General features: G+C 39.2%; 1 pseudogene; it reads right to left on the reverse strand.

The window, feature by feature from the left end:
* Window positions 1-2,661: 2,661 nt before the first annotated feature.
* LOC149265364 (regulator of nonsense transcripts 1 homolog pseudogene) lies at window positions 2,662-4,511 on the reverse strand (annotated as a pseudogene).
* Window positions 4,512-9,262: the final 4,751 nt, after the last annotated feature.

Genomic DNA, 9,262 nt, shown 5'->3' on the forward strand with positions numbered 1-9,262 from the left:
TACTTTTTCGGGCTTGGGAGACACAAATTTACGAAAAAGGTCAACCATGGAGTCTTCTTAAGTTTTTTCAGACTCTCTAAAATTGAAAAACGCCGAGTTTCTCCTATATTGAACTTGTTAAAATTTAACAGTAAAGGACCCATTCAATTACAAACAGGAACAGACCACTCCTTCTTAGGGTTCGAATTTAAACTAAGTTGGACTCATCCGAAGGATGAGCTTATAATCAAGCAAATATTATCCTCCTCAAGCTTGTCAAAAATAAAGAGGTACTTGCCAGAAATGGTGGGGGAAAAGAGAGAAAAATGAGCCTGTTTGTCATACTTTGTAACCACTCTTGAACACGACACTTTTATTCACCTGGGTTGGGAAATCCTTTGCCTAATAGTTGATTAAACCACATTGAAAGTCTTCAGCCGGTTTTTGGGTATTAACTTTGGGTCAATTGTCACCAAACCATCTGCTGTGTCGTTATGTGTTCAAGAGGTCAGTGCAAATAATCCATTCATCTGCAAAATATCTGTCATCCATCTTGACCATCCCTGAGTTAGTCCTTGCAATTAAATTTCTTCAAACTTGATCTATGATTTCGTGTTGTGGGCTTGCCTACGACGGATCGCTTTCTATCGACTTCAGCTCATTATCTAGAAAGATGATCTAGAAATCATCAGTACCTTGGGATCTGCATGCCTCAATGGCAGGTTTCTCGCCTTCGACGATAGGTTGCATCATTGACCTTCGATCAAAGGATTCCGTGACATGTTCGACATCAACACAACTATTCGCATTTCATGGATTGTACTGAGTACTTTGAGAGCCATTGACATTACTGGTGGTTTCTCTCACACTTGTTAACAATTTACATCATTGACTGGTAATCAAGTGGTTTCTACCATGTTCGACTTCAACACATTCATTCGCATGGATAGAATCGTACTGTTTCGGGAAGTAGAAATGAAGACCCTGGATCTAGTTTCCACCATCCACGCTGCGAGGAATTTTGTATTCATTATACAGTGGAATATTCATAAACAGATGGCTGCGTCCATATTGTGTCTACATGTGTCTATACTTGTGATGTATTACAAGATCATTCCTATATCAGAGCAGTAGTTAGTTTTCTAGTCAGTTTTGATCTGAGTATGGGAATTCCTACCTCAGCGATGATATGATCTCATATATATATTTTGCATTGAATGTTTTTGCAGGTTCCAACCGGGCACTCCACAAGATGATCCTCGAAATGATAAAGTACTTCACTCTTCCAAGATGATAAATGAAATCCTCATCTACCACAGACTTCGTACTTTAGGGGGAAATCTATTACACAAAATATTGTCACCATGACTATTTGCAGTCAGTATGGGTCTATCATCATTCATATTGTCCTCCTAAGTAAGTCTCAAACCTCAGCTCTTCATGTCAAGCTTTGAAAATGAGAGAAAGACCTTAAAAATCAATAAAGTTCTGGTTCCGCACTTTCTCTCACTGTTGCCTGCGGTCCCGCACCCCCTGTTCATATTACCTGCGGACCTGCCCGCTCTGTCTCTAAAGGAGTGGGTGCAGACCCTTGTGAAAGTAAAAAAGGCGCAAGTTTATTCTAAAAAACTCACTTTGGGTTAATTCTAGATGATTCTAGAAGGAATTTTGACGTGGATGGTTCGCTCTTAGGTGGTTCATGCATCCCAAAAGAGAAGGAGCTAATCCCTTGATGAGAGGAGCTATCCCTTTGAAGGAGGGCTTTATCCCTTTGAAGGTGGACCTAGTAACTTCCCTCCATTGCACTATAAATTAAGGCATTGGGCTGGTTGCTAGGGAGGTTAGAAGTTGAACATTTTTTAGGGTAAATGCTGGTGGAATTGAGACTTCCTAGTTAAGCTTGAAAGGAGAGATCACATACCTTTTGACTTCATTGGGAAGAGAGTGAAACTTGTCAAAGTAGAGGAGACTTCTTGTTGGAACCTAGGAGGAGCTTGTACAGCATCAAGGCACAGGTTGTAAAGTTCTTCTTTGATTTGAATTAATACAATCGGATTCATTTTTCTCAACAAATTGTCTTATGTGATTTGTTTTATGAATTCCTTGATCATCATAATAAGTATGCTTTATTATATTGGTTTTTTAGGTACTATTTAATTTGTGTGCTTGTTTGTGTTTGCAGATTTGCTACAAGGGAGCTCATTTGGATCAAAGGAGCGAGGCTTCCACAAACTTGCATTGGACCCAAGGTAGGCCTAAAACACTTATTTGCCTTTGTTTATAAATTGCATACTTAGAGAAAGATAGGATTTGATTGGCTTGCTTGTCACTAGATATCATTAGACTAGGGAGGTCGGTCTTGTCCGCAAGAAAGACTCATTCTGTGTGACAACTTGGTTAAGAGGAACCTGCGTATATCTCTTTTTCCTTCATTCCGAGAGCCTGAACTGTGATCTGTCATTTGAGTGAGTTGCCATCAAGGACAACACCTGTGTCATAGTGCAAAACCTGTGTCATAATGCCAACAATGGGTTTATGGGTGACCCATAATCATGATGAATGAAGCTCCGAGGAGAGAGGAACCCTGTAATGCTTGTGGGCTAATTATGATATTGACAGTATTTGGCCTATAAAATGGACTTCGATGGCAAGGGTTTGTGTGGTTGAACCATAACCTTTGGTTTATGGGTGACCCATAACCATGATGACTGAGGTTACAAGAATAGAGATACGTTGTAATGCTTGTGCACCAACTATGACATTAATAGTGTATAGCATAGCAAATGGACCTCGAGATAATTTTCTTTTCTCTGATATGTCAAGGTGCCTAACCTGGTAATCTAGGGTTAAATTTTTGATGGGATAACTCACTACTTCCCATGATTTCACATAGAGCCTGACCACTTTTAACTTGGTAACACTTATTTTATCAGCAAATTGATCAACTGAAACATTACTTGAAGCACATACCAAGACCATACCTTGACCTTGCCTGGCTAAATCATATACAATAGTGGCGAAAGTGATATTCTTCCCTTTTTTAGGAGGGACTTCAATTAAGCTCATAGGATTTTGTAAGATTCCCTTTACAACATTAACTTGGGATGCATTCAGTTCTCGTAACCCTAGGGACCCACATTGGTGAGGTAGTGTATTACGAGCAGTCTAAACCTCAACTTCATGTCCCAACAACTGGTGATATATGTAACCACTAACACTTGTCTCATCTATAGAAAATGTCTTCATGGTTGATTGAATATTATAAAATCTTATGCTCTTCCAAACAAAGTCCACGTTATAATTATGAACAAGATCAATCGAAACTCCCTGACTAGCACAACACTTAAGTGCAACATCCTTCTAGGAAGTGAGTTTAATTACATTCCTGACAGACTGCTAGGCAGGTTTAGATGCATCCCCATAGTAGTTCAAACACATCTCATCACCCAGGTACCAAATTTAGTTCAATATCCTCCTTTAGGAAGAAAAAGTATGCTATGCACTTCTTATTGAGATGAATATCCCAACGGATAGTAATGTTGTATTTGATCTACAACTCTTTCATCATATTTTCATAGTCCACCTCTAATTTCACTAATGGTGCAAAAATATTTTTATATTGATACAAATCTTCATATTTTAAAGCAACTATTTGCAATTGATTGTCTACACCAGCCTTCTCGAGAACTTCAAGGGTCATATTAGGGCTTATTTTCTAAAGTTCCTCTACTTTGTTGATTTGTTGGGCACTTTTATGGCATGCACTCAATTTCTCCTGCTCTTAAGGTATGGTGATGAGCCACTGCATAAAGCATCTATAATTAATTAACATGCACCATTGTCTTATATCCTAGTTCATATCTTTCAGCGTGTTCTGACTTAAGCAAGGTTCTCTGCATAAAAAACAACAACACTTTCTATTTTGGCAGAAATGAATCCCAATAAAAACACACTTCTACAATTACAGTTGTAACACTCCATAATAGTCTCCCTTAAAGGATTGTATTTATGTAGAATTCTTTTTTTATGTTTTGATCAAACTATATGACTAACAATGTGAGAACCCAAAAGATTATCCCTAGAGTTGCAATACCATTTCCTACATGAAGGAACATTGCAACAAACAATAAAATCAGGATTATGAATCCCATAATACTTACAACAACCATGCTGTGTATCCCTTGTGGAATATTCATTGTTATCATCCTCACACCCAGGTTCTTTGAAATTAATCCCACTCATACCTGTAGTAACAACATCCTAATACTCACTTGGCTATTCCTTTGTTTCCCTTCATTTCCAGCTTCTGTGTTCAGATTAAGGCTCACCGTAGCACCAAGGAGATCATTTTCATCTGAAGGATGAGACCCATATGCCTAAACATGATACTTGATGGGATGGGTGAGCCCAATAAACTCGAGCTAATCATAGTCATCTCCATGTGTATTGAATTCGATAAAAGTATACACATCTTTGTGAGATTGTGTGGAGGCCTTGTAAATTTTGTGCAGTGATACTGGCTTGTCTGCCATTGTAAAGCCCTGGAAACCTTCATTTTCCACACAAAATCACCCACTTAAATATAATAATTTAAGATGATTTTAATGACAGATTGAGGGTTTTGTGCACTTGGAAATTTTTGTTCTTCACCTCTTGTATAATGTTTGCCCATGATCATTTCTCTTTGAAGCTAAATAAATAAATACGTGCATAGATATCACATGAATACGAAGCTTAATCTATTTATTTTCGCTAACAACATAAAACCAAAGCCAAACAGAGTAGAAAGGAAATGTGAGATTGTTTCATCGAGTCTGAATCTCACGAAGCTGTGCTTGAAAACCCTTTCCTTATTGTAGGTCAGGCCTCCAAGCTCTGAGATGGTGACGTTGAAAGGGTTTTGATCATGTTATCGATTTACTGCAAGAGCTTGTTGGCAGGATCCTCCTATATTGAACCCTTACACCTGAGAGAAAGGCTACATCCTCTAGATCTACATGAAAAAAATACTCTAGCAAAACCATTAAAAATAGAAGAAAAAAAGATCCATAGAACCCCCTTATTGTTCGCCATCGTGGGATTCAAACTTGAGATGTGGCAATAGTGTTGAATTTATTCTACATCAAATATCCTACTTCATCTCACACATTAGAACATTGTAATCATGAGGAGGGCATGGTAAATAGATAATATTGGCAACGATATCATGGTGATGACTAGAACAGGGCAAGAAGGTTTATCATTAAAACTCAGAAGATGTGGAAAACTCAAATATAGACAAGAAATCCTCCATGCCATTGGATGTGATTCGATGAACTGCTACCCAAAGGGAAAAAACCAAGCATAGTTGTAACAGGGCCTCTAGGATTTATTAGCACTGCACTATTTATATTTATTATGGCTGCTTCATTGCTCTCTTAGGTGATTAAGAGAATGATCGATAAAACCTAGATTTTTGTGGAGTCATCACTCGCTCTAATACCACTAAATCAAATATTGGGGGCCATTATCTGATAACATAGAGAAGAAGAAGAAATCACGTAAAACAAAAAGAAACTTTTTATTAAAATAAGGGAAATTATTATAGCTATATTGAGGTGGACTAGTTTATCCTTTTACAAAGTGTGGTATTTTATTTATAGCTTTCTCAAGTTACAATACCATGAGTGGATTCCATTTTTCATCGGGATCAAGCTTATACTTTCATTTTCTTCCAAATAGTCTCTACCTCAAGTTCTTGTGTGAGAATGGCATGGGATTGAGAAAGCACTAAAGGAGATGGGTTTGATCCATAATGGCTCCTTCAACTCCCCTTCAAAGGTCCTTTCCACTTCTTCTGCTCTAATCTCATCATATCTTAAGCAAGAGGCTAATGCCAACAATTGTGCATCCCCCAAGTAAGGATTGAGGTCCCATACGGGCATATCAGAGAGGACAAGGTTATGCATATAGAATTCAACCAAATTTTCTTTGTCCTCCATGATACACTTCATGAAAAGTCCTATGAAGTGTTTATTGTATTGCAACAATATGGTCCCTCTTTGGGATATTTGATTAATTTAGAATCTGCACCATTCATTTTTTAGGAACAATGAATATGCCTTTGATGGTTGCCTATAATTGGTAGCTTCTAAGGAAATATGTGCCATGGTTCCTAATGATGTTTCAATTGTTGAAATCTTAACAACTTTTTCTTTTAAAAATCCTTATGCTTGTTGTAATTGGCTCCTTAGATATTGGTTTTCCTTCTCAAGGGGTTCCCTTTTGCTGGATTCTTCTATTCTTAGGAAGGTCATTTCCTCCTTGACTTTGTTGACTTCATTCTCCATGCTGGCAAGATCCACCACCCCATTATCTTGGGAAATTATTTTCCACCTTTGGGTTTCTACTTTTCCTTCTCCACCACAATCATCAGGCGAGGTACTAGATGTGCAAGTGTCACTCTTCTTGACATCCCTAAAGTGTTGAAATTGTAACTAGTGTTTGTCTTCATAACGTAATATAATTTTATCATTGACATATTTATTATTATTATATTTTATTTTGTGTCAAAGCATGTTCTTCATGCTCAAAGAGTCAAAAAGAGAAAATAATTTATTATGAGTCAAAATAAATTTTATTTGAGTTATGTTTCATTTGGCAATTTGAAAGAAAAGAATTTGAAATTTATTTTTGAGTCAAAGAGTCAACACAAAGACCAAGTTAGCCCTCTTTGGACAAGTTGGCCTATGTGGCACCTATTCGACCCTCCTAGACAGTGATATATAAGAGTTAGCTTGACGTCTGGGAAGACCATTCATTTCATAATATCATACATCGATTTTTGCACCTAATCAAAAAGAAAGAAATTCAAAGTCAAAGGAGAAGAGTAAAAAGTCAAAGGAGAGAGAAAAATAAAGTTTTTTGCCTTGTTTCTTTTTTTTTTTTCCCGTAGAAAAATCGTAATTTATATTCATATATGAAATAAATTACATTTTGTAGGTGCTTAGTAGCTGTCCATGAGTAGGACAAAAACAATGATAAAAATATAAAATAAATAAAAATACATCAAGCCTATACTTTTCTGCCCTTCTTCTTCTCCACCCTACACCAACCCTGAGAGTCAGAAGGGGGAACAATGATGGCCTGCAGGTACTCTTGTGTGTTCACTGGAGGTTCTTTGTCGGATTCTGATCCTTCAGATCCATGAGTTCTTTTGATGCCATTAACTTCCAGCTGTGGAATTTGCTGCTGCTGAATATGGTCCTCCATTTGAGGGTCTGGTGCTTTTTCTTCCTGTGTACCATTCTGTTCCATATTTATATCAGGTTCCTCTTGGTTCACTGTATGCTCTGGCTGAATGTCCTCTTCTTCCAGCGGTTCTGTATGCTGCCACCCATTGGGCTTTTTTTGCTGTTTCTTGTTTCCTTTTGGATTCTTTCTGGCCAGTGGGCAAGAATATTGGAGGTGTCCTGTTTGCCGGCATCTGCGGCATCTGAATGTAGTGTTTTCATAGTCTAGGGGTTGTGTCCACTGAGTGTTGTTATAGTTCAATGAAATATGATCAGGCAGCCCCTGACTCAGGTCCACTTCAACGCAAATTCTGGCAAAAGTGAAGATTCCTCTGCTATATCTGTCTTCATCAATTTTTAGGAATTTCCCCAAGGAATTCCCAATGGCAGATAATACTATATGATGCCAGAAGTGTAATGGGAGGTTGTGAAGCCTCACCCAAACAGGCATTGTTGAGATTTTCATAGTGTTTGCGTCAAAATCAGCGAACCAAGGGGTAACAAAGAGGCCTGCATTACCCCAAAACCAAGGCCCCTCATTGATGATACTATCCCTTTCTTCCTCTGTATGGAAATTAACAATGAAAAAACCTTTTGAACATAGATGTATATCACATTCTGGTGTCCAGCGGGAGTAAATCCATTGATGTAAAGCATCGGATTTTGGCCAGTAACCATTAAATCTACATATGACAGCATGTTTAGAGAGGTCAGAGTGTAGTGCAGTTACCTCTGGTATAGTAACTTGGAGCGTTGGGGATTCCAGTTTTTGTTCTACTATATATGGACCTGGTTGCTCTGGTGGTGACATTGGTTTGTTCTGCATTTTTTCTTTCCCCTTGACTGCATCACGAAAGGAGCCTGGAGTCTTTGAGCCGGATCCGTTGCAACCTCCACGCAGTCTTAGGTTAAGAAAAATGGTTGTATCCTGACAGATCCCATATTCCTGTAGAGTAAGATGGTCCTGTAGGCTACGACCTGCACAAATCAGGTTCTGGTGTTTTGTGGGTATTCCAAGTTGGTTTTGTATTTCGTTTTTTAGCTCTTGTATGTTTAAACTCATGCTGAGTCGCATGCAACGGTGGCTGCCCCCTGTTAGTTTGATGAAGATTTGGATCCAATCTTTACCCTGGCAGTATGTTTCAGCCACATTGTGGCAAAGCTTCGGTGGTTTGGTTGTTTTCTATAAAGAAACCATCGCTCCCCTGTTATTTTTATTTTGTCCGCCCCACAGGGTCTCCAGATTTGGTTTATACAAGTCATTTTTGGAGTACTCTGTCACTGCTCCCAGATTTAAGGGGTCCTCAGTGGTCAGCCCCCTTACTTTCATGCTGGGCTTCCTCTGTCCAATTGATAACCAGGATGCCGCACGTTCCCCATCTCTTTTCCATTCGCACTTCGGCTTGAGTGAGGAAGCTCCTGTGCCAGGCCCAGTGTCATACCATTTCGTCCGTATTGTCGGTTTTGTTCTAGGCGGGCAGAAAAACCTAGCAGCCGCCTCTCAGCACCGCATCTGTGGGTTCTTTCGAGTTTCACGCCCAGGCAGAGGGTTCCGGAGGATATTGATCCGGCCGGAAAACCCAGGATTCTGCTGGTTAGAATGTGGTAGAAAATACCCAAAATGTGGAAACGAATATTGTGAACGTACCTCTGCCGAGCATGGATTAATGTTCAGCAGATGGGGATCATCTACCGGCCAGCATAAATTCTCTATCAAACAGTCGAGGGTCTTGGGGAGGGTCTCTGCGAACAAGGGGGATAAAGGGGCCATCGTTGCAGAGCTCCGGAGGTTCCCCAATATCTCAATCCCCTGGAAGAAACCCCATTCTTGGCAGGCATTAGAAAAACTGTCCATTTCTTGTTTTCTTTGATCATCTTGTGCCTGTAGGCCGATCAACTTCTTGATGTCAATAACAGAGACTGAGAATTCAACAGAAGCGAGTAATGAGACCGTGGGCCTCTCTTCCTGGGGTCTGATGTAACGTGGGAGAAGAGCATCAACAGCATCTTGG

This window comes from Pinus tabuliformis, chromosome 6, assembly GCF_031772625.1.
Source record: "Pinus tabuliformis cultivar Carrire ecotype Pingquan chromosome 6, CPIR1, whole genome shotgun sequence".
In the NCBI taxonomy this organism is placed as follows: Eukaryota; Viridiplantae; Streptophyta; class Pinopsida; order Pinales; family Pinaceae; genus Pinus; species Pinus tabuliformis.